The sequence below is a fragment of the Pogona vitticeps genome, chromosome 1, assembly GCF_051106095.1.
Source record: "Pogona vitticeps strain Pit_001003342236 chromosome 1, PviZW2.1, whole genome shotgun sequence".
Taxonomy (NCBI): domain Eukaryota; kingdom Metazoa; phylum Chordata; class Lepidosauria; order Squamata; family Agamidae; genus Pogona; species Pogona vitticeps.
The window spans coordinates 140657943-140684670 of record NC_135783.1 but is presented as its reverse complement, the minus strand read 5'-3'; the positions used below and the strand labels follow the sequence as shown (position 1 = coordinate 140684670).

Genomic DNA, 26728 nt, shown 5'->3' with positions numbered 1-26728 from the left:
ACCTAACTTTTCCTTTAAGCTAGCCTGAATCCCCCTTTTTTCCATCATCAGAATTTTGGCCAGCTTCTGGTGTCAACTTGCTTCCTGGTTTGTTTCAATCACAGATCCAATTCTTTTGCATGGATCTAAAGGTCCTTATTTTCATCTCATCAACCTTCCCCCATGAATCAAACTACACTGGCAGGAAAACTAATATTTTGGGTTCTGGAAGCCTAAACTGAAATCTAGGCAAATGTTCCCAGTGGTTTCATTTTCTATAGACCTCAACAGGATTTGCATCAGGTCTTCTATGACCTGCAACAAGAGCCTTGTAGCTCAGTGGTTAAAACTGCTGTATTGCAGCCAAAACTGTGCTTACGACCTGGCGTTCAATCCCAGGTAGCCAGCTCAAGGTTTACTCAGCCTTCTATCCTTCTGAGGTAGGTAAAATGAGTACCCAGCTTGCTGGGGGGGGGGGAGCAATGTGTGGCCTGCATAATTAACTTGTAAACCGCCCAGAGAGTGCTATATGGTGGTATTATTATTATTATTATTATTATTATTATTATTATTATTATTATTATTATTATTATTATTATTATTATTATTATTATTATTATTATTATTATTATTATTATTATTATTATTATTATTATTTAATTTATATCCCGCCTATCTAGCCAACTCAGGACCACTCTAGGCGGCTAACAATCCTCAAATAATAAAAGTATACATATATACAAAAGCATAAATAATAAAACCTTAGAAAGATAGAAACAAATGGAGAGAAAAAAAGAGGAACATCAGGAATTGTCTGGAGGAAAGGACTGCCGAAACATCCATGTCTTTAGTTGGTTCTTGAAGATACCCGGTGAGGGAGCCCCGCAAAACCCAGGAGGTAGATGGTTCCAGAGGCGAGGAGCCACCGCCGAGAAGGCCCGATTTCTTGTCTTTTCCTTCCGGGCCTCCCTCGGCGTTAGGCTCCTCAGCCTCACCTCCTGGCTCGCACGAGTGACACGGGTAGATCTTGGTGGGAGTAGGCGTTCCGCCAGGTATTGAGGCCCTAAACCGTTTAGGGCTTTATATGTAATCGTCAACACTTTGAAGTCGATGCGGAATCAGATGGGCAGCCAATGCAATGCAGCCAGAGTGGGTGAGATATGTTGGAATTTTCTCACTCCACTGAGTATTCTGGCCGCCGCATTCTGCACCACCTGTAGTTTCCGCAGCAGCCTCAAAGGAAGCCCCACGTAGAGCGCATTACAGTGGTCTAATCTTGAGATTACGAGCGCATGTACCAAGGTGGTGAGCGCCCCCACATCAAGGTAGGGCCGCAGCTGGGCTATCCGCCTGAGATGAAAAAAGGCAGAGCGGACTACCGACGCCACCTGTGATTCTATAGTGAGCGCCGGGTCCAGATGGATCCCCAAACTGCGGACCCCATCCTTGGTGGACAGAGTCACCCCCTCAAAAGAGAGGGAGTTTCCCAAATGCCCAACTGTGGGAGGGCCCACCCCCACCCTCAGTACCTCCGTCTTGTCCGGGTTCAGCCTCAGCCCATTCTCCTGCATCCATTGCAGTACGGCCCACAGGCAGCGCTGAAGGCACAGGACGGCATCTCCTGTGGTTGGCAAAAAGGAAATGTAGAGCTGAGTGTCATCAGCGTACTGATGACACAAGGCTCCACACCCCCTGATGACCCCACCCAGCAGCCTCATGTAGATGTTAAATAGCATTAGGGAGATAATCAACCCCTGTGGAAGCCCACAGCTGAGGCTCCACGGGGCCGAGACGCTCTCCCCAAGCTGCACTCTCTGGGGAAGGTCCTCCAAGAAGGAACGGAGCCAGGCCAATGCCAGGCCACCTATTCCCAACTCGGAGAGCCTCCCCAGGAGGATACCGTGGTCAATGGTATCAAAGGCCGCTGAGATGTCAAGGAGAACCAACAGAGACACTTTGCCCCTGTCGGCCTCCCTCAGTAGGTCATCGCACAGGGCGACCAATGCCGTTTCTGTACCATGGCGTGCCTGAAGCCCAACTGAAATGGACCCAGGGCATCTGTTTCATCCAGGAGCGCTTGAAGCTGATTGGCCACCACCCTCTCGACCACCTTGCTTAAGAAAGAAACGTTGGTGACGGGTCTATAATTGCCAATTTCATCCGCCGCCAAACTAGGTTTCTTCCTGATGGGCCTAATGAGCGTGTCCTTCAGGGCAGATGGAAATCTGCCCTCAAGGAGAGACCCATTAATTATTACCGTGGCCATTTCGTTGTTAAAGGCCTGGCTGCTTTGATTAGCCAGGCCGGGCAAGGGTCCAAAGAGGAGGTGGTGGCACGGCAGCGATCAATCGCCCTGGCCACAGAGTCAGGCGTGACAGGCTGAAAAGAATCAAATATCACCGGGCAGGACGGAGCGCTGGACATCTCAGCTCGACTCACTGTATTCAAAAAAGGAGAGAGGTCCCGGCGGATGGCCTCCACTTTTGATTTTAAAAATGCTGCAAATTGGTCTGGCAAAAAACTAGGGGGAGGCCCATCACCCAGACCAATTCCGGATAGGTCGCGTACTATACGGAATAGCTCCGCCTGCTGATTGGACGCCTCGCTTATCCGGTTAGTGAGGTATGATCTACTGGCAGCCTTTACCTTGGCAAGGTAAAGGTTAGTAGCGACCTTGACAGCTATCCAATTAAAATCCATTGGGTCCTTTCTCCACTTGCGCTCTAGCCGTCTCCTGACCCGCTTCAGCGCCCAGAGATCCGGTATATAAGCAGCACGCTTTTTGCTTCTTTGTACCAAACCAGACGTGGTGGCACTGTGGGTTAAACTGTAGAAGCCTCTGTGCTCCAGGGTCAGAAGACCGGCAGTTGTAAGATCAAATCCACGTGACGGAGTGAGCTCCTGTCGCTTGTCCCAGCTCCTGCCAACCTAGCAATTTGAAAGCATGTAAATGCAAGTATATAAATAGGTACCACCTCGGTGAGAAGGTAATGGTGTTCTGTGTCAAGTCGTGCTGGCTACATGACCAAAGAAGATTGTCTTCGGACAAAACACTCACTCTATGGCTTGGAAACGAAGATGAGCACCACCCCTAGAGTCGGACATGACTGGACTAAATGTCAAGGGCAATCTTAACCTTACCAAACCAGAAGGGTTACTCATTGTATCAGTTTATCTGTTACAAGTCAGCTGCCTCATTTTTATTGTATGCAATCTGTCTGTTAGTCAAGGAACACAAGAGAGTTATGTGGACCCTAGGTTGCATTTGCCAAAACACGGCTGTAATTTCATTTATTTGTCAGGGTAATTAAATTTTTTTTTATTTTTTTAAAATGCTAGTTAAAGCTAGTTCGTGTCTGGAACAACAATAGCAGCAAGGAAGAAATTGTATATCCTTTGCTGTGTGAACAATGGCTTATGGCAGCTTATGCCAGAGTTTCATCACAGTTCTTTACTGCGGCCTTTAAGTTACATGATATTCCAAATGGGACACGCTCAACTTCTGATGTTAAAAAGCAACATATAAACCATATTCATACCATCTGTACTATTCCAGGCAGAATTTAATGTTCGAGCAAAAGACTTTTCTCCAAAAATAACAACAAAAACCTCCAACAACAAGAGCAACAGCAATAACAACAAACTTGTGATACCTTAATACAACTTATGTTTATTGCAGGATCACATGCATTCATGAAGTCGTTTCTTGTCATGGTGGCCCTAACATTAGGCAGAGTGAGGAAGCAGCCGGTAACAAGACTGAGGTATTGTGATAAAATGCCTCCTACACCAAGCAAGCTAGCTTGCCATCTTCAGCTATGGTGCAAGCTGTTCTTCTGCCAGTCTGCACAGTATCTGCGAACAGACTGGGAAGAGAGGTGTGCCATCTTGTCCCCTTCGTCAGGAAGGGGAAGGTTTGGGGGCCTGTGCAGACTCTAATCCATGAAAACTTATAGCATAATCATTCTCCTGGTCTTTAAAACACTACAAGACTTTTTGGGTTCTTTTTTTCCATAGTAAGCAACCCTTATGTTGGGTAGCTTCATATTGGGCCCTGGCAGAGCATAAAACTCTCCTAGTACACTCGTGTGGGATCTCCCATTTGGGCAGGCAGGGATCCCTGTCACAGAAACCCACTTTATGTTTGGCAAAGTGGATTTCTGGATCTCTTTGCACAAGGACTTTAAAACTTGAGCTATTCATGTGCAAGTGGTTCACCTCAAGTGTATCTTGGCCATAACTGATACCCTGCTACAAGTCCCTGAAAGACCTGATTCCCTAAGTAAATTCTATGAAATGGGGTCAGTGGGTGGGTGATTCTTCCCTTTACCGCTCAACTCAGTTCATATTTGCAGGGCTGTGGAGAATGAGCCGTTCTTCCTGCCTACACTATGAATCTGTTGCCTCTGAGGCCACACTGTCACAAGCAAGGTGGAATCACTCTTCCCCACCTTGAGGACTCTTGGTGATGTTATATATTTTCAAGTGCACAAAGGAAGAGGGGCTTTCCATGGATCAAGGCACACAGGCTTGAAACACCTCACTGGGCTCGTATGATCAGCAATCCGCAGCAGATGCATAGGAGAGAAGAGAGAGTGATGTCGAGTAACGCTGAAAGTGGCTGTGAGGGAAAGCAGATGTTGACTGAAATGTTTCAAGAGCCACGAAAAAATATATATGCTTCATTCTTTAACAAAGCCCTCTTGCCAAGGATGAGGCCCAATATTCTTGCTCAAAATAAAGCTATAAATTAGAGATGTACAATACAAAACAAGCAATAATGGCACTGTTTACCAGTCCAAACCTGTGTGTTAACATGTGAATGACAGAATACTGTCTAAGGGAAAATGCATAAACACACTTTAGTTGGTCAGGGAAAACGTGTAGTTTAGGTACTTGCTTGCTTACTTATATGTTTGTGTAGCAACCCTAGTAGTGCTTTTAATGTATGTATGTATTTAAGGCGTAGTTTTACTGGCTCCACTCCCCCAGTGAGTTTTCATGGCTGAAACGGGGATTCGAACCCTGTTCTCCAGAGTCCTAATCCATCACTCTTTCCACTACACCACATGAGGAATCCCATTTACTCACTTACTTAGCTATCTATATGCCATTTTTGTCCCCATAAGAACTATGCTATAAAAACTCAATAAACAATTATCAATATAAAAACATCATTAAAACATTCCAAAAGCATATTTAGAAACATTTACAAATTGCTAAATTCAATGAATACATCATTCCTCAAAACCCCTGCTTATCGCTTAAAAGCCTGCCTGAAGAGGAAGGATTTTGCTTGATGAAGGAAAGACAAGAAGAAGGGAGCCAACCTGGCTTCCCAGGGAAGTGCTTTTCCAAAGCATGGGGGGGGCAACATAATTAAACAAGTGCACTAAGAATAATGTGCAAAAATTTATACAGATTTCATCGCAGGAAGGAACATCTGATTGAAACAAGGATGAGAGCAAACATCAAGCGGAATTTAGGGAAAGACATTGAAATTGAAACTGAAATATTTTCACAATCCTAATCTGAATGTTGGATTAGATAGACAACTGTTTAAAACCAGTTTAAGGATTTCTAAATTCTTATTTGTCTCATCCTTTAGTTGACTGATGTGTCATTTATTAAAAATATTTTTTTACCCTGCCTTTCTCCTCAAAAAGAACTCAAAGCAGCTTGCATCCTTGAAAGACAATATTTAAAGCTAAGAGCAATGAGTATAAAGAGGCAGCTTACATCAGTTAAAACAGTGAGTATACAATTAAAACAAAAAACAAATACCACTCTGAGAGGTGGTAAATACAAATAGTATTAAAGACCCAGTCAGAGCAGTAATGTATTAACAATCCATCTAAAATTCACTCCAGGAAGCCAGTCACTGGCGTAAAGCTTGCCTGAAGAGAATAGTCTTTGCCTGCTTGCAGAAGGACAGCAAAGATGGGGGCCAGCCTGGTTTCCATTGGGAAGGAGTTCCTTCCTTCCATATGAGGATAGGGAACCACAATTTTTTCCCTTTTTCTTGCTCAGGACAAGACAACGTATTTTCTGGCACTCCTAATGACCATTCTCACATTTGTAGCATTTCATTTAATTTCATTTCATATGCTGAAATTGTGCACAAGGAGCAATTCTATAAATTGTTGTGTTGTTGTGTGGACTTTTAAAGATTAAGAGCAGTGGATGGTTGCTTGCATCTTTTTAAAATTACTAACCACTCATTCTATGCCTGCTTTATGCACACTCTTTGCTTTTCAAAAGGAAAGCAGACTCATTTTGCAGAATCAGGTTGCAGAAATTGCAGAGATGGAAAAGAAAGCACTTATTGTCTCACTTTTCACTGGAGGCAAGAAATCTAACAGGCCTTGGAAGTTTTGAATTCAGGTGCCTCGTCACATTGTGACAGCCTAAATTATTTTTAAAATGAGGAATTTAGCTGAAACTTTTCACATTCCTGCTTCAGCTGTGGACTTCGGCAATGAGTTTATACCAGTGGTTCTCAGCCAGTACCATAGTCTAGGCGGGATTCAGAATTTTGCTAATGATTATTACATAGTCACTCTCCCTCAATCCCTATATCCTCCCTTATATGTGATGGGCCAACTTCAAATGACCTCAGAGTAGGACAGTCCTATTGCCACAAATTCTCCATTGTTGGCTTTTTTGACATACCACCAGTGATTTTGCACAGTCAGTGTTTTCTTCCAGTCTCCCAGTCTCCGAACTGCCGTGTTTAACAGTTGGCTGAACAGATCAAATACAGTGACTGAATGTTCTTCTCAGGGAATGCAGACCTTTTACTTCAGCCAAGGTGGGAGTCTGGTTCTTTGACAGAGCAGTTGATAGAACATGGGGTACAAATGGCTGAGGAGGAGCAGCTTACAGTCCCTGGGGCTTGGTGAGCTCTGCAAAGCAGCCATTCGTTCATGGCTGCTGGGGTGTCTGAGAAAGCAGCCATTTCTTGAATAATATTCATTCCACAAAAGAAATTTTATTTGCTCCAAATGGAGATCAAGGCAGCTGTTTAAACAGGAGTGAGTTCAGAACTGCTAATTTATCTTTAAAGCCAGGATCTGCAGTATGGGGCAAGGGATATTTATTTTTAGTAAGCATGGGTTCTTTTTCCCCCCCATTTAGATGACAACATAATATTCTGTTGGATGTTCCATTTCATTAGGTGACTTTTTTTTTTCAAGACAAAGTGTTAGACTAGCGAGCCAATCACACAGGCCAGTTGGCTGCCTATGGCGGTTGCATTTAAAAGAAAGAGAGCATTTGTGCATTTAGATCTCTTCAATTAAAAAACACATACACAACAACACCATGTTGGCTAAAAAAAAAAATAATTGAAACAAATTGTGCTTCATTACTAAAATGATCTCCCCTTTTCTTTCAAAAACTGAGCCTATTTCCCCTCCCCCCCCAAAGCCAACCAAGATTCATCTTTGGAACAAATCTCAAGGGGAAAAAAAGCCATTTGTATATTTGAGGATACTGGGAAACAAAACTTCCCCAAGGAGTTTCACGGAGCTCTAACAGACTTATTCTATTCCAACCTTTCATTAGAGCACACCTTGAAAGAGTTACTTTTCTTCAGGCTACAGATCCCACAACACCCAATGGCTGAGGGATTCTGGTAAGAAAGTCCAAAGCAGTTACTTTTCCAATTTCTTATCTAGATATTTTTTTAATAAGGCTGTTGCCAAATTCATTCTGACTCATGGTGACCATTTTCAGGGTTTTCTAGGTAGCAAGTGCTCAAAAAATGTTTTACCCTTCCCTTCTTCTGGGGGCACCCCAGGATCGTAACCCACTTGTTCGAGGCTACACGGGCCGGCTCTTCTGAGATGCACAGCGGGGACACCACATCACAGAATACGAATTATACTTAATTGCTTTTATGACGGTTGATATGAGGAGAAAGATCGATAAACGAGGCATGGGGAAACCATCTCTCTGTTGCGTGCATCTGCCCAGAGGGGTAACCTCATCTGCCAAGAGATTTATGCCAAAAATGAGTGAGGCCAAAGCCAGAAGGAGGTGTAGCGATATAATGGTGTCGCTGCATTCTTTCTCTTTCCTCCATGCTTTCCGGGAAAGGCAGGGAGAGGGACTTGAGTTGTGAAACTCACTATCAAGTCAGACTTTAGTTGCACTGGTGACTCAACTCAAAGTGGATTTGGGATGTTTTTTTCAATGACTCAGACTCAACTCATGACACAGAACCCCCCCACACACACCTCCCTTTTTTCTGGGGGGGGGGAGTTTGCTTTTAATAGGGATTTAGATTTGGGACTTGGGACCTGGGACTTGGCATCAAAGACTCAGACTCAGGACTCAGGCCCAAAGACTAGCCAACATCCTTGAGGGAAGGACAGGTCATTCATGCAGGAGGTTAGAACTGATAGCTTACAAAAGGCTTTTGAAATTAATCTGAGGGCACAGTAGCCCACTCCTGGGATAAATTTATATCCAAAACTGTCCTATGGGACAGGCACCTCCTCAAAAAAAAAGCAACTTGTACAGTGTCTCCCCCCCCCCCCCCCGAATCTATATAACTACTGCAAAGATAGACATGGGAACTCTGAAATTTCTGTTGGGAGTTTTATTTGCAACCTTTTACAATGGTGCCTCGCTTAGCGACATTAATCCGTTCCGGAAAAAACATCACTAAGCGATTTAATCGCTAAGCAATTTTTAAAAGCCCATAGAAACGCATTCAAACTTGTTTAATGCGTTCCTATGGGCTTTAAAACTAACCTTATGCGAAGATCCTCCATTGCGTCGGCCATTTTCTGTGCCTCAGCAAGGCAACACAGCAGGCGGCCATTTTGTTTTCCGGCGGCCATTCTGAAACCGCCGATCAGCTGGCCGAAAATGGGGGCTTTGCGGTGATCGCTTCCCTGCGATCATCGCAAAGCGATTTTTTCCCATAGGGGCCATTGCTAAGCAATCACTTTGGTGATGGCCAAAACTCCATCGCTAAGCGATTTCATCGCTCAACACAGCGATCGCTAAGTGAGGCACCACTGTATTCTATCTGTAGTTTGTGTGACTGAGAGGGACATCTCTTGTATATCTATTACTAATTGTTCCTTTTAGCGTTTGATTTGAATGAGAGCCCCACATCTCTGCTGCGTCTCTTTTCCCTCTCTTTCATCTCTTGGAGGAGGTTATTTCTTTGCTCTTGATCTTTTCAATTGGTTGCTAAGTATGTGCTGAGTATAGAAAGCAGCACACACAAATCTGTAACTTCAAGCAACTGTAAGTACTGGTCCTAATTTATAAAGTCCTAAAAGGCTTGGTTCCAAGCTACCTCAAGGACCTTGTCTCCCATTATGAACCTGCTCAGGTGTTAAGGTCATCAGGAGAGACCTTCATCTCAATCCCCACCACCTTCACAGGTGTTCTTGGTGGGGGCATCCTCTGTAGTTCCAGATTCTGGAACTCCCTCCCACAGAAGGCCAAGTTGGTCCCATCTTTGCTTTCCTTCTGCAAGCAACCAAAGACCTTTCTCTTCAAGCTTTCCCTTAATTATTGGCTGCTTGAGTAGGTTTCTTAAATAGATTTTTTTGTCTCTTACTGCTTTAATTGTGTTTTGATATTGCGTGTGTTTATCATCGTTTACTGTGTTATTTGTTTGATCCTTTTTAGGATTTATATACTTATTGTTTTTATCTTTAAATATTGTCTTTGAATCACATATGCAACCTTAGGTTCTTCTTAAGGAGGAAGGCTGGGTAGAAATTGGATGGATGGATGGATGGATGGATGGATGGATGGATGGATGGATGGATGGAGGGAGGGAGGGAGGGAGGGAGGGAGGGAGGGATACAACATGACATTACATTCATTCCTCTTCAAAATAATTCTCCAAACTCTGGATATGAAGCATTGTAAAGCAATGTTATAAAATTAAAAAAACAACAACACTCAAACAAAACCAAGGGATGTTTCTGAAAGAATTGATCACATCAGAGACTGTGAGATTTTTCAGGCAAGAGGGGGACCATCTCACCAACCAGGACCTCCAGGCCCTAATGGGTTAAATGCCCATCATTCATCATACTTGATGATTCCTAATTTAATTGGCTTCCCTGCATCCCCATCACTTCTGATTAAGAGACCATCGCAAAACTACCTTGAAGAAATGAAATGATGTATGTGGCCAAGCTGTGTGGCTGCCAGCCACATAAATACATCACATGTCACCAAGACCTACTTTGTTCTTCTCACTTTGGACCTCACAGAGTGATAAGAAAGGAACCGTGTTCTAACCCCAAAGTAAAACTGTTGCATGATTATAACCCTGACAACCTCCTCCTAATGAGGCATCCTGCAGATAGAGGGAAAGAAAGAGCTTTGATCTGTCAGAGCAAGGAAGCCCAATCAAGCACAGTTTTTATGGAAAGGAATCTGATTAGGGCTGCTCTCCCAGTAATCAAAGTCACAAGCTACCATTTGAACTATTTGTGAAATTCAGATAAGATTAAGCACTTGCCCCCATAAGCCGTTTCGATCAATACAAACGAATTTTGTCCAGACCTAAGGAAAGTGAAATGGCAGTAGAGATTGGAATCCTAGTTGTCTGTTGATAGCTCAAGGCCAATTTTTTCATTAGCCAATTAAAAAGCTAAGGTCGCTCTCTTGGTCAAGACATTGGTAGCTTGAGTCCACTGAAGCTGAAATACTTAATTTGGGGCTTCTGCATGATTGTAATGGATTAGTAGTTTTTGGTGGGGATGCAAAGAATTTGGATGCTTTTTCCACCAAAATTATATCCATTTCTCATCCCCCAAAATCCAGTGTGAGACTAACTGTGTCTCACCTCAGAAATTTCCACATTTGAAATACATTTGGTACACAGGAAATCATTCATACATTTTACCTAGCAGCAAGCAGAAGCCCCCACCCCCTGCCAACCCTCTCCATACCTAAATACAGGGCATCATGTGTATGAAGGAAAACACAAATGGCCATGGTGTGTGGGAGCTAAGGAAACCCATTAGTTCTGACTGTGTAGTAGAGCTTAAACACAGAGATCAAAACCATAGCGCTGGCATGTGAAATTGTGTTAAATTGTAGCAGTGAAACCCCAGAAATTAATGAAATGTGAGGCAGAAGATATGCAAGTCCAGTTTCCTCCAACATGACATATGCTCTTGGACCAAGAAAGAAAGAATCATGTTTTTACTGGCCAGAAATTGAAGATTAAACTATATTAAACTATACTTAGGCCTGCCCCAGCAGTACTTCTTCACTGATACCAATAGATGACCTATAAGGAATCATAGGTACATCATTTACTTGTTACAAAAACACATATGTGAACCATGTGCTATAATTAACACGTCTTCACGTCTGCTTATTTTGATCTTTTCTGGAAGCTGATCTCTTCCTTCCAACCAAATTTAATCTCCTTTCTTCCTACTTAAACTTGTTTCACCCATCTTCACTCCCTCTTTGGGACCAGCTTTTATTTCCTGGAAGGATCTCCCGCATCTTTTTCTTTCCACTTGGCTCAATGGGGCATTGGCTTTCTTTGTTGTTTGAACCCTAATCACTGCTCAGCAAATGCATCATATGGGTGGATAATTACAGTTATTTTTGTTACTCTGTTATACTATATTTATTTTGGTATCAGGAAACTGCATCTTGGATGAAGCACATAATATTGTTCTTTTTCCAGCCATTGTCCATCCTGTGGAGTGTGGATTAATAAAGTTTGGAAATAATTTCATGCTGGGTGGATTTCCCAGGCATCTCTAATTATAATAACCACTAGTGGCATTCTAGAACAATACTATAAAACATCCGTAGCAGGCTAAGGTTTCCCAAACATGTTGTTATGAACACAAAGACTTTCAAATCCAGTTTATTTTTGTGTTTTGTGTGTCTTTAATTTCCTCATCCCTCTACCCCAGATCTTTGATTTTTGCTATACCTTGCCTGACCAGGGAGTCTTGTGATTCAGTTTTGCACACAGTTTTGTTCTTTTTCTCCTTTTGGGTTTTGTTTTGTTTGTTTTTGGTTCACATAATAAAAGTATTATTTTAACATAGAGTTTGGATTCTGAACTTTTTTCGCTGATCAACACAAGTGCCTTTGCAATCTTGACTGGAAGTTGTGCTTGACATTAGAATCAAAGAACTTAATGTGACACCCATGGAAGGACATGGAGAAGACATTTGCCAGTTTATATCACCCAGAAATACACCCATTTTCATGCTAGCTCTTCACCCAGCAGCCACAGCTCCCCACATTACAAAGAAAACCACATCATATCTTCATGCCACAGAACTGATAAAGATGAAGAATTCACAGTTGAATATAGACTTTTAAAAGATGTCACAAGCTTTCCAACAGATTTATTAAGACACTGGTGATTTTGGAACATGCTATTAAAAACTGCCCATTCTGAAGGAAATCAACCCTGAGTGCTCACTGGAAGGACAGATCCTGAAGCTGAGGCTCCAGTACTTTGGCCATCTCATGAGAAGAGAAGGCTCCCTGGAAAAGACCTTGATGTTGGGAAAGTGTGAAGGCAAGAGGAGAAGGGGACGACAGAGGACGAGATGGTTGGACAGTGTCATCGAAGCAACCAACATGAATTTGACCCAACTCTGGGAGGCTGTGGAAGACAGGAGAGTCTGGCGTGCTCTGGTCCATGGGGTCATGAAGAGTCGGACATGACTTAATGAATAAACAACAACAACTAATTAAAAACTGAACAAAATGCATGTTTCACAAGTTTGTGAGGTGCAAAGTCTTTGAAGAGGTGGGTATATGCTGTGTAGGGATAAGAGGTAAGTGAATGAAATTCTTATAAAAATCAACACCAAAAAACAGCTAACCAACCATTAGAGTTTACTATCAATCATTAAATCTCTGAAAGATGCTTTCAACGATAACTGAGCTGACATTCACGGCCCATATTGACCCAAATCCTCTTCACTAGCTACACTGTCATAGCACAAATATCATCACAGCTGTAAACAAATTGCCCTACATTAAGGGACGTGGTGGCGCTGTGGGCTAAACCAGTGGTTTTTAACCTTTTTGAAAGAAACGCCCCCTTGAGCCATTGAGGAAGTTATCACCGCCCCCCTCCCCGCGGTAATGATATCTTTCTTTCTTTCTTATTTATTTATTTATTTATTTATTTATTTATTTATTTATTTATTTATTTATTTATTTATTTATTTATTTATTTATTTATTTATTTATGACACTTAAATCCAATGACCCCTGAAAACAAAATTCAATTCTAAGAAAATTAAATGCCCCAAGTTGCAAGCGAATTTTAAGACGCAAAAAGAAATATAAAAAGGGCATAAAAACAAACCACAATGCAGGAACTAAAAATTTCAAGACAAAACCTCTGAAACTAAATTAAGATTGGAGGAAAATATATATTCATGCAGACTGTAAAAAGGCTGCAGCCATCTTAACAGGTTTGGCTTGCTCCAGGGCCCCCCTACCGCCCCCCTTCTGCTCCAGCGCCCCCACACCGCCCCTTTTCGTTCTATCGCCCCCCTGAAAAATGAAATCGCCCCCTGGGGGGCATTATTGCCCACGTTAAGAACCACTGGGCTAAACCGCACAAGCCTGTGCTGCAGGGTCAGAAGACCAAGCAGTCGTAAGATCCAATCCACGTGACGGAGTGAGCGCCCGTTGCTTGTCCCAGCTCCCGCCAACCTAGCGGTTCGAAAGCATGCAAATGCGAGTAGATAAATAGGTACCATCTCGGTGGGAAGGTAAACAGCGTTCCGTGTCTAAATCACACTGGCCATGTGACCACGGAAAGATTGTCTTCGGACAAAACGCTGGCTCTATGGCTTGAAGAGCGGGATGAGCGCCGCCCCCTCGAGTCGGACATGACTGGACAAAAATTGTCAAGGGGAACCTTTACCTTTACCTTAAGAAATCACCACAGGCATTATCAGTTGAGTATTGAATGAGTAGCATGCAACCATAATGTCTACAGTGGCTTCTTAATTTGGGATAGTTTGCCTCCAAAGGTTTCTCCATTTGCACAGCTACACAAGAGGATCTGGGCTGTTGGCTCACACAAGCCATTCCCTCCCCCCACCTCCACCCCCAAATTCTCTTTTATATTTCTGAAGGAAGAGCTACCTGCCAGATTTCATATTCCCTCTGTAAAATCTGGCATGCAGTGAGTGCTTCTGCAGCTGAATACCTCAACAAGGGAGAGCTTCCAGGTGTTTGGCCAAACTCCTAAAAACCATCCCACCTCCCTTTTTTGTCCAAAGCCTTTTCACAATGTGAATTTTGCAATTTTGGAAATACATCATTTTCTCCACAGGTAGATCATAGAAATCAGATACATATGTATAGAGTCTGACATTTTTGTTATTCCCCAAATACTGTACCACAAAGCATTTCAGGAAGAGAAATAATTTTAATTCACTCCTCAAATACTAGACCTTTGTTGTTCTGCTTGCTTGCTTGCTTGCTTCTTTGTATGTTTGGTTTGAAATTCAGGAATAGGAAGATAGAGAAGGTGGACGCACAGAACTTCAGAAGAAGAAAAAAATGCATGTACTGGAGATGGTACAAGCTGTAGTCTAAAATACACAAAAAGCATCAGGTTGGAAAAGGCTGCTGTGTTTGCTTACAAAACAAAGATTAGACAGTTCGATATGAAGAAGTAATTCTTCTCTGCTAAGCAAGTAAATTTGTTCTGGACGATGGGCAATTTTACTGGGGAGGGTGAGAGTGGAAAAGAGTGTGTTTCTTTTTATCATAAAATAACGCCCGCCCCTGCAAAAAAGGAGGGAAGCATCCTCCCTTACCCCTGCTTTGGCTTTTCATAAAGCACATGAAACAGATTTGCAGAGGTGGGAAGATCAAATGGCTTATTTGAAAGCTGTCGCTATTATTTGTACTCGACTGGAAGCCACTGATAAGAGTATCAGCCACTAAGAGAAAAGGAAAGGGGAGAAGGGGCAGGAAACGGGGAAGGAGGAAAGAGAAGGGTTGTAATAAATGAGTCGTCTCCTCCCCAATGCAACCTTGGGATTTTAATTAAAGAGCAGACTAAATGCCAGCATTTAAGAATGTTAGCCACCTTGATGAGAATCTATTAAACATGGCGGTATGGAGCTGGACCTTCTCCTTTGACCGAACACTGTGCAGGTCCTCCCTGACTCTCTCCCCCCACTGCCCATTGCATTGGATTTTTCCAAACATCTGGATAGGTTTTTAGCATGTGAGATTGAGGCACATTCCAGCTCCTCACTCCTGATAAGCTTTTCAACTTGAAACACTTGCAACAAAAGAACAGCAGCAACTTATTTCTCAGTTTGTGATTCATACAATGGTCAAATATGCTACTGATTCATAATCACTATTAAGGGTTAGTTTGTGATTATGATAGACACTGACTGAACTCTGGTGGCTTAGCATAGTAAGCTATGCTAGAGCAGGTCCATTGAATCAGTGGAGATTTGGAGAGTCACCTCCTCCATAAACTCCATTGAGTCAAATGGGCCTACTCTAGTTGTGTCTGCAAAATAAAATTGCAGCTGGAGTAGACCTATTTGAACAGATGGAGGAGTTGACTCACTAAAACCCCACTGATTCAGTTGGCCGAGCGTGACTTGCTACTCTGAGCAATAGGATTCCAGCTTGCATTTTCATGCTGAATTTTATTTTATTTATTAGTGTTGAGGAAGAAGGGCAGGTAGGGAGAGATGATTAGGAAAACCATATCAATTCCCTGTTTTCTCAGTTCCTTATTTTTCTAAACTCAGTTCTTCATTAACTTGGAGAATTTTTGGTTTATTCTGAAGATGGAGCATGTTCTTTCAATTTCACATTTCCCCCTGCATTTCTCTTTATATTTTTCCATGCATTTTTTAACAATACATACATTTTTGGTAGGCAACTGTCACAATCCATTCTGAATGATGTTTTCTATATATACATTTTGTATTCTGTCTCCTAAAATACTCACACTGCATGCTACATTTCGTTTCATTTCGTCGTTTAGTCGTGTCCGACTCTTCGTGACCCCATGGACCAGAGCACGACAGGCCCTCCTATCTTCCACTGCTTCCCGGAGTTGGGTCAAATTCATGTTGGTTGCTTCGCAGACACTGTCCAGCCATCTCATCCTCTGTCGTCCCCTTCTCCTCTTTCCTTCACACTTTCCTAACATCAAGGTCTTTTCTAGGGAGTCTTCTCCTCTCATGAGATGGCCAAAGTATTGCAGCCTCAGCTTCAGGATCTGTCCTTCCAGTGAGCACTCAGGGTTGGTTTCCTTTAGAATGGATAGGTTTGTTCTCCTTGCAGTCCAGGGGACTCTCAAAAGCCTGCTCCAGCACCACAATTCAAAGGCATCAATTCTTCGGCGGTCTGCTTTCTTTATGGTCCAGCTCTCACTTCCATACATTACTACAGGAAAAACCATAGCTTTGACTATGCAGACTTTTGTCGGCAAGGTGATGTATCTGCTTTTGAAGATGCTTGTCATCACTTTCCTCCCAAGAAGGAGGCGTCTTTTAATTTCATGGCTGCTGTCACCATTTGCAGTGATCATGGAGCCTAAGAAAGTAAAATCTGTCACTGCCTCCATATCTTCCCCTTCTATTTGCCAGAAGATGTTGGAACCAGTGGCCATGATCTTAGTTTTTTTTTTTTTATGTTGAGCTTCAGACCATTTTTGGTGCTCTCCTCTTTCACCCTCATTAAGAGGTTCTTTAATTCCTCCTCACTTTCTGCCGTCAAAGTGGTATCATCTGCATATCAGAGGTTGTTGATATTTCACAGCTGCTATTATATCAGTAGAAACTTATAAGAAGATTCTGGCTGAACTATCAAGATGGCCACTTTTATTTAAGCTGTCCTGCTGACTTGGAACAATAGGCTTTTCTTTCAGGCTTCAACATATGCTTATGCTGGAGACCAATTTCTTTTCTTTAAAAAAACAACTGCATTTCCTCAGGAGAAACCACCAATGACCTAAAACAAAGTTGAAGACTGTGCCACCTCTCTCTCAGGTGTGCCCACACACAACTCCTTTCTCTACTCCATTCCCCTGCTACCTCTGTCTGTTCTTTCTCTCATTTTTCTTTCTTTGATCAGCAGGCTGCTCCTGAACATATATACAGTGGTGCCTCACTTAGCGATTGCTTCGTTTAACGATGTAATCGCTTAGCGATGGCTTTTTCGGAGCGATCTTGCGCTCCATTTAATGATGTTTCCTCTGGGCAATTTTCACATAGCGATGTTTGGGACTTTGCTTCGCATAGCGGTGACAATTTGGGCCCCCCTGTTTCGCTTAACGATGGTTTTGACAGCCTCGTGTTAGCTGTTTTTTAAATGTTTAAGAATGTTTAAATTTTTTTTAGAATGCTTGAAATCATAAGTGCACTTAATAAACCTTTTATTAAACTAATTTGACTTTGTTCTGACTCTTTTTAAATTTATTGTACTTCCCCCCCCCATTGAAATGCATTGAATAGGTTTCAATGCATTTCAATTCGGGAACCGCGTTTCACTTAGCAATTTTTCCTATGGCGATTTTCGCTTAAGGACAACAATCCGTTCCCATTAGAATGGATTATCCTGTTTTCAATGCATTCGCTTAGTGATGTTTTCCCATAGCGATGAATTTTTTGGCACCAATTAAAATTGTTAAGCGAGGCACCACTGTACCTTGTAGAGGGTTGTCAACTCCCTACTCCCAAACTTTCTTTCTATGTTTTGGCCCCCTTCCGATCATCTCCTCCTGGGACTTCGCTCACCTGCATATTAGGCTACCAACCACAGGATGGACAACTAGCAATACACAATTCTAGGCTCAAGTCTGGTTGTGTTGAGTGGAGCATACAGAGAGTAGACATGGATAGGACAGATTTTAAAGTCCCCTCAGGTTGTTCTGAGACATGTTACTATAATGTTCCAAAGGAGGAAAATCCAGACCGTGCTGCGGTTTCAGTATGCCTGACTCAAGCAGCAAGACATGCTCTTGAATTAGTGGGTTAAATTGCTTCACCTCCAGGAGTCATGTTTGCTTGATGCAGGAAGGAATGCTGAGGTGAGAAGGTTATCTGCAGAAGAAGGAGAGGAGAGGAGGATGTTCCGATATCACCCATCTTCCCCAATCAGGAGCTGATTGAAATACAGGCTGAAAAGAGATGTCTTAAATGTTTCAAAGCTAATAAAAAGCTATTTTAAAATGATACAGCAGAATGTAATTCTTCTCAATTTCCACCCAACTGATGGGAAAAGCCATTCTTTATCATACTTTGTTTATCATACTTTTCTTTTCACTTTTCCTTAATCACCCTTGCTATGAAAGCTATGGGTTCTCCTTCCAACACCCTTCAGTGAATGAAAAGTTGCATGCTTGTGAATATAACAGCCTAGTACTTAAAAATGCTGCAATAGTACACGTCCTAAACAAACTGCTGAATAGCTCATTGGTTGAGACATATAGCTGCACAGCCAGAGGTTGGTAGTTCGATTCTCCCCTGTGCCTCCTTGACAGGGGCTGAATTCAATTATCCATGGGGTCCTTTCCAGCTCTGTAGTTCAAAGATGATGATGATGATGATGATAGACAATTCCTTCCTCAATCTGAAGGGGTATAAATGGACATTCACCTCTCAGACAAGAAAGAAAGCAAAATAAAAGCAGAGAGAGATTGTGTCTCTTATGCCTGAAGAAGTAGACTTGATCCACGAAAGCTCACATTAAAATATAGTAGTCTTTAAGGTGCCACAACGTTTTTGTCTGTTTATTAATTTGTTTGCTTTTGCTTTGTTTTGTCTCTTGTCTGATATCACTTAATCTATGTTTCTGATTTCAGCAGATCTGTGTGCCTTCAAATGGTTCAGCCATAATCTCTCAAGGTCAGGTCAAATACTTTGACCCTTTCCTCTCTAAACAGTAGTAGATCTTTGCTTTATGAGAAAGTGTCTTAAGAAGTTACTCTTCCCCCTCTCACCATCAAGACACACTAGATCAAATGTATAGCTCCCTTTTGCCGGTGTGAAAACCTTTCATGCCCAAGCAAAAATACGCTGGAGCCCTATAAGCAGGCTTTGTGGCTTCTGCAAATTCCTCTAGGATCTTTGGTAAATCTTTTAATCTCTGTGACTGCAATATATAGACATCAAAATTTGTAGAAGGGAGTGAAAGGGCAAAGCGAATGCCTAGGGCCTGGATAATCTCACCTTGACACATTTTTGACAGGATGACATCAAAGATTTGTTATCGTTATCCATTAGGGGGGAAAAGAGGAAGTGTCTCGCATTTGGCCTGCCTACGGTTCTGTGAGTGACACAGCCATCTATCTTCCACTGCAAGACTTAAACATCTGGCCATCTTTTAATAATGGGGTAAAGAGGACAATGTGTGGTACTGATAACTTACTTTATGAGCACACAGATGCGTATGTGGATCTGTCACATACCTACTGCAAACTCTGAGATTCTGAAGTCTCAAGAATGTGCTCAGTAACACTGGATATAATACTTTGACTCAGATTTTTTTTTTTTATTAAAAAGTCCTGTTCAGCCCCCTAACAAGCTCATCCAACACTGCAGGGACTGAAGTAGAAGGTAAAAAACATTTCAGAGGGTGTGGGGAGCAGTTTCCCCACACCACCTCCATGGTTGAGACGATCTCAGATGATGTGGACACTAATCATCAGGTTCCACGGGATTGATGTTAGGCTGACTGGTCTGTAGTTCCCAAGTTCCTTTCTTTTGCCCTTTTTGAAGATAGGGACAACATTAGCCCTCCTCCAGTCCTCTGGCACCTCACCTGTTTCAAGAAAATAATGGACAGAGGTTCTGGAAGTTCTTCAGCCAATTCCTTCAATACCCTTGGATGCAGTCCATCCGGCCCTGGAGATTTGAACTCATTCAAGGTAGTATGGTACTCCTTGACTATTTGTTTATCAATCTCCAGGAGCAGCCCTTTTGCCTCCGTTTGCCCTTCACATTTGTCTGGAGGTTCATAGTCTGTCCTATGGGAAAAGAGGAGTTGAGCGCCTCTGCCTTTTGGTATTACTTGTATTTGTTTACAGAATTTGCCATTCAAGGGACCTTTACCAGGAGTGATGCCCTAAGGTGCTTCATGTGCAGCTTTAGCTGATTCATGATACAAATTCCAATGTTTTGACTGGAGTGGGGAGATCAGATTATATTTCACCAGTATTTCCCAGCTACTCCACCTGCCACTTGGCTCTAGCACTGAAAGACTCTCCGTGACCTTGAAGATTGCCTTTAAAATCCATTTGAGCCTTCTTCATGCTCCATCCTCGGTATTTCCTTTGGCTCTCCACTACACACTCTTTTCAGTAGTGGCACCCAGAATCTGAAATCCTTTAGCAAGAGATGTCGTTACTCCATCTCTAACGGGTTTTAGTGACCAGCAAAAAGAATTTCTTTCCATTTCAATAGTATTTTTGAATTCTGTAGTGATTTTTAAAAAATCATTATCCAATTTCAATTTCATTGCTTTTTTTTTTGTACATTGCTTTGACTGTTATTTAGAAAGATTTGTTGTTGTTTAGTTGTTAAGTCATGTCCAACACTTCGTGACCCCATGGACCAGGGCACGCCAGGCCCTCCTGTCTTCTACTGCCTCTTGGAGTACGGTCAGATTCATGTTGTAAGCTTCAATGACACTGTCCAACCATCTCAACCTCTGATGTCCCCTTCTCTTGCCCACACACCAGGGTCTTTTCCAGGGAGTCTTCTCTTCTCATCAGATGGCCAAAGTATTGAAGCCTCAGCTTCAGGATCTCTCCTTCCAGTGAGAACCCAGGGTTGATTTCTTTCAAAATGGATAGGTTTGTTCTCTTTACAGTCCAGGGGACTCTCAAGAGTCTCCTCCAGCACCACAATTTAAATGCATCAATTCTTCAGTGGTCAGCCTTCTTTATGGTCCAGCTCTCACTTCCATACGTCACTACTTGAAAAACCATAGCTTTGACTATGTGGACCTTTGTCAGCAAGGTGATGTCTCTGCTTTTTAAGATGCTGTATAGGTTTCTCATCGCTCTACTCCCAAGAAATAGGCATCTTTTAATTTCATGGCTGCTGTCACCATCTGCAGTGATCATGGAGCCCAAGAAAGTAAAATCTGTCACTGTTTCTGGAACTCTCTGGCTTTCTACATAATCCAGCGCATGTTAGCAATTTGGTCTCTAGTTCCTCTGCCCCATCGAAATACAGCTTGTACTTCTGTGCGTTCTCAGTTCACATACTGCTGAAGCCTACCTTGTAGGATTCAGCAGTATGAATGAATCCTAGCATGTGAAATGAATGCAATTGTACGGTAGTTGGAGCATTCTTTGGCACTGCCCTTCTTTGGGATTGGGATGTAGACTGATCTTTTCCAATCCTCTGGCAACTGCTGAGTTTTCGAATCTTGCTGGCATATTGAATGTAGCACCTTAACAGCGTCATCTTGTAAGATTTTAAATAGTTCAACTGGAATGCCATCACCTCCACTGGCCTTGTTGTTAGACAAGTTTTCTACGGCCCACTTGACTTCACTCTACAGGATGTCTGGCTCAAGGTCAGCAACCACACTATCTGGGTTGTCCAGATCTTTCTGGTGTAATTTCTCTCTGTATTCCTGTTTCAGACTTTCGTTAGGAGCAGGGCAGCTGGAAAACGCCAGTAGCTTATCGGCCATGAAAATGAAAGTAGTTCGTAACTTTAAAAAAACATAGTCCTTAAGGCTCTTAATCAGCTATACTCCTTCCTTATCCTTCTCTCCAAGGATTTATGATAAAAAAAAAACCAGTCTTCTAAAGAAAGAAATGCATTTTAATAGCTTTTTACCTTCTAGGCGATACGGAGGGTTCGCTCCTAGCTGGTCATCCCCCCGAGCGGAAGTGACGTCACTTCTCTCTGTATTCCTGCCACCTCTTCTTGATGTCTTCTGCTTCTGTTAGGTCCCTACCATTTTTGTCCTTTATCATGTCCATCTGTGCACAAAATATTCCTTTAATATCTCCACTTTTCTTGAACAGATCTCTATAATCAGCTCCAGGTCTTATTTTTGCTGACTGTATAGAGCTTCTCCATCTTTGGCTGCAGAGAATATAATCAATCTGATTTCGATATTGCCCATCTGGTGATGTCCATGTGTAGAGTTGCCTCTTGTGTTGTTGAAAAAGAGTGTTTGAGATGACCAGCTTGTTCTCTTGACAAAACTCTATTAGCCTTTGCCCTGCTTTGTTTTGAACTCCAAGGCCAAACTTACTTGTTGTTCCTTTTATCTCTTGACTCCCTACTTTAGCATTCCAGTCCCCTAGAATGAGAAGAACATCTTTCTTTGGTGTCAGTTCTAGAAGGTGTTGTAAGTCTTCATAGAATTGGTCAATTTCAGCCTCTTCAGCATTGGTGGTTGGTGCATAAACTTGGATTTCTGTGATGTTGAAAGGTCTGCCTTGGATTTGTATTGAAATCATTCTATCATTTTTGAGATTGTATCCCATTACAGCTTTTCCCACTCTTTTGTTGACTATGATGGCTACTCCATTTCTTCAATGGCATTCTTGCCCACAACAGTAGATATGGTATGATATGAATTGAATTCATCCTTTCCTGTCCATTTTAGTTCACTGCCATCCAGGATGTCGATGTTTATTCTTGCCATCTCCTCTTTGACCACATCCAGTTTACCAAGGTTTATAGTCCTTGCATTCTAGCTTCCTATGCAGTGTTTTTCTTTGCAGTGTCGGACTTTCCTTTCGCTGCCAGGCATGTCCGCTGCTGAGTGTCCTTTCGGCTTTGGCCCAACCACTTCATTAGCTCTGGAGCTACTTGTACTTGTCCTCCGCTCTTCCTAAATAGCATTTTGAACGCCTTCTGACCTGAGGGGCTCATCTTCCAGCATCATATCTTTTAGCCTTTTGTTTCTGTTCATGGGTTTTTCTTGGCAAAGATACTGGAGTGGCTTGCCAGTTCCTGCTCCAGGTGGATCGTGTTTAGTCAGAACTCTCCACTACGACCTGTCCATCTTGGGTGTCCCTGCACAGCATAGTCCATAGCTCTTCTGACTTACTCAAGCCCCTTTGCCACAACAAGGCAGCAATCCGTGAAGAGGATTTAGAAAGACAGACAGCAGCATTTCAGGGGGCGGGGGAAGAATTAGGCTGCAAATTATTATTTTTATATAACAAATACTGTATAGTGAATTACTTTAATTTTTAGAAGGTGCTGCAAAATATTTCCATAGAAAACATGGCACTTTTCATATTATTTTGGAACATGAATGATTCGTATGGATTAATAATTATGTTGCTAATTGAATAGAAAAGTTTCCTATTTAGAAATGAGGTCAGCTTTAAATCTTGGGAGGGCATGTGGTGTATTGTTCAACATCTGGCATGTAAATAAATGTGTGTGTGGCTACTTAAAACAGCAGACATTTGCGGGCTTCCTCTGAATGTGTTAGCAATGTAATCCATGCAAGAGCCGCGAAAAGCTGCTGTCAGATGTATAGGAAAGGGGGAGGGCTGTACAGTCATTATGCTGTTGTTGTTTTCCCTTAGTCCCTTTAGCATGTCAACGTCTAGTCAAAACTATTGCTTAGATTATGTTGCTGTTACATTGAGGGGAGGCCTGTGTGAACAGCAGACCAACATGTGTTTCCTGAAGGATGTATAAAACCACAGTTCTGTTTATTCAATGGGAGACAACAAAACTGACAGTAGGGTCACCAGGGAGCGGAATGCCCTGGCAACACTGACAGTATTTAAGGCCTGCTGACTTCTACCATGGCTGAAGCAAAGCTTGGGAATGTGACTTGTTTGGACTTCAAGTCCCAGAATTCCCCAATCTGCATGGCCATGGGAAGGGCTATAAAGTAGTGCAGTGATTCCCAACCTGGGGTATGCGTCCCCCCCCCGGGGTATGTGCCAGGACATTTAAGGGTACATGGGGGCGGGACTGAATAATGGCAGGAAAAGGCACGCCCATCAACACTGCAAGACAAGATACAAATAGAAAGTTGTGAAATTAATTGAATGTTATGATGAGTGACAAAGCAGGTTTTCTTTCTTATTCAACCTCGAGAAAAGCCCTGTTCCCTTGCTTCATCATTTTGGCGAATGATGGGGAGTCCCTCCCTAAAATAATCTGTTGTGAACACACCATGACACACAGGCTCAGCTTTCACTCTCCTTTGCTTCTTGAACACTTGAGTGCTGTCGTGCCACTACAGGTGTACGTACAATATAAGCAAGCACCTCCGTCACTTCTGTGAGCAGTGTACAATGAGTGAGTTCTTCTGGGATGTATTTACTTGTATCTTTTGAGTTTTGAATGTAATTATATATACACTCTCTATTCACATTTCTCTGTTCCATTGTCTTTTATCCCAGTATTGGGCTATTTATTTACACAAACATATAAATTTGAAATAACCGCAATCATATTAATTACAAACATTGTGCTAATAGGAAGGGTACAGTCTATGGAAATGGGCTGCTGAGGGGTACACAAGTAAAAAAAAAGGTTGGGAACCACTGCTATAGTAGTAAACTCTGCCCCCCGGAACAAAGAGGTACTAGAAATAATCTATGCTTTTAAGAGGGATAAAAAGGTATGAAAGTCAGAGGAAACGTCACCATGCCAAGGAAGGAAAGAAGAGGTTTGTAAGAATGGTAAGAAAAATACTGATGACATCTGTGCAGAAGCTAATGCATTAAGGAAGACAAAGGCCATATCTGGAAGAGCCCTCGTTCTTATGAAACCTGGCAGAAAAGGCAGTAGCTGACTGCAAGCAGTCATTATTGAGTGCTTGGGAAACAGACAGTGCTTGAACTGACCAAGGAGCAGGAAAACTGGATCTAGGCTGTGAACAAATGACAGCAGAAGAGATGCCAAAAGAATGGGACTGATGAGGTGGAAATGTATTTGGAGTGCTTGCTTTGCCATCAAGTATGTTCTATCGCCAAAAAAGAAAAAAAAATTCCATGCCGAACTCCAGCATAGAGAAACAGAAGCGAACACTCTCCTCCAGTTATTTTTTCTGAAACAATACTTCCAAAGGACTACATTTTCCCCATTCAGAAATAATTCAAAGGGAATTCAACCCCAACATACTTTCATGTGCATAAACAGACCATTGGACCTCAGTGGGTGATTCGTCACATCTTTTCTACCTGAAGAAAATTATTTGGGGTTTCTCACCTCTGATTAAGTCCCCGATAAATGATTCTTAGTGGTTAATAAATCAAACAGTCATTTTGAAGGTGAGAGAAACTGGGAAATTGAATTTTTTATACATACATACATACATACATACATACATACATACATACATACATACATACATACATACATACATACATACATACATACATACATACATACATACATACATACATACATACATACATGTGAAAAGCTGGCCTCGTTTACATATATAATGTCTCAAATGTTCCTAGCAAAAGGCTATGTTCCATGTCTTCTACTTACCGCAGCATCTAATATAGTCAGAATTTGGCAAATTCAGCTAAAAGCTAGTGCTGTAACTTTACCAACCTTCCACTGAGGGTCAAACCAGATGTTTGAGGGGAAGGCATATGTGCAATGAATGAATTGTCTTCCTTCCCACAACAAAACGTCCTCAGGAGTATGTGCCTTAGCAGTCAGCCTTGCCAATTAAGCTCACATTCACCCTGCAAGGACCAATCAGAAAACAAAGCAGGCAAAATGTTAAATGTGTAGCTGTCAAAATAAATAAATAAATAAATAAAATCAAGTGCTATACGAAACAGATCTTTTTCACCAGTAAAGAAGCACCTTTTTAAAGCATTATTGTGTAGTATGGCCTTGATCCATAGGCTGTCAGAATGGTCTGAGCAACTCTCTGGTTGGAAATTAGCTTACAAATTCAGTTTGCTTTAGAAAATGCATGCATATTTTGTGGCACCCCAGCATTTTTAAACTATAGTGCACATTAAGAGAAATCATTCTTGGGAGCCCTAATGTTTCTTAAAGAAACTTATGCCCAAGGCTAGAAGGCTGGAACTCTGCCATCTGTTATTCAATGTAATGGGAACATTTCTGTTCTTGCCATTTTTTCAACAGAAGCCCTGTCATCATTTATTTATTTTCGGAGCTTTCTCTAATCCATGGGCAACATATACTAATGAGCACGGTATGATGTCTGAGAAAGTGGATTTCTCCATGAAAGCTCACATTAAAATATAGCAGTCAGTCTCTAAGCTGCCACAAAGTTTTTGTCTTCTTCATTTTCTGCTTTTCTTTTGTTTTGGGCCTGATACAATGAGCATGGTTAAATATCCCCCCCTTTTGCTTTATCACTGTGAACAGCTATTGTTTTTCACTATTGTTTTATTGGTTGTTGGAACACATGCATTTCCTCCCTCTGGTTCATGATGTGTGTTCCTAAACAACAACAACAACAAACCTTGGTTCAGCATTGGAAAGAAGAATATTTTTTTAAAACAAAATGAAAGATTTTTGTCTTTCTGGGGAAAAGAAAAGAAAAGAGCTGACCAGGAGACAGGGAATGTTCATCCAGCCTACACGAAATAGCAGTAGAACAGAGCGTAGGCCAATAGATGCCATTTTGAGTCTTCTGTAAGCTTACCACACCAAGTTTGCTTTTGTGAACATCCGTGCTGGTTGCTGCCTAAGCCTCTTGGGAGATGACTAGCATCATATCGAGGGAATCTCCTTGAAAACCTGCCTCACTACCTCCCACCATATTTTAAAGGGAA

General features: G+C 42.1%; 1 long non-coding RNA gene across 1 annotated transcript; it reads right to left on the bottom strand.

The window, feature by feature from the left end:
• Window positions 1-9172: 9172 nt before the first annotated feature.
• Window positions 9173-25733, bottom strand: LOC144587541 (uncharacterized). Its single transcript, XR_013542682.1, has 2 exons — window positions 15959-25733; window positions 9173-14567 (listed from the first exon to the last, which is right to left on the bottom strand). It is a non-coding gene; the product is annotated as an uncharacterized LOC144587541 (long non-coding RNA).
• Between the last annotated feature and the right edge of the window lie 995 nt (window positions 25734-26728).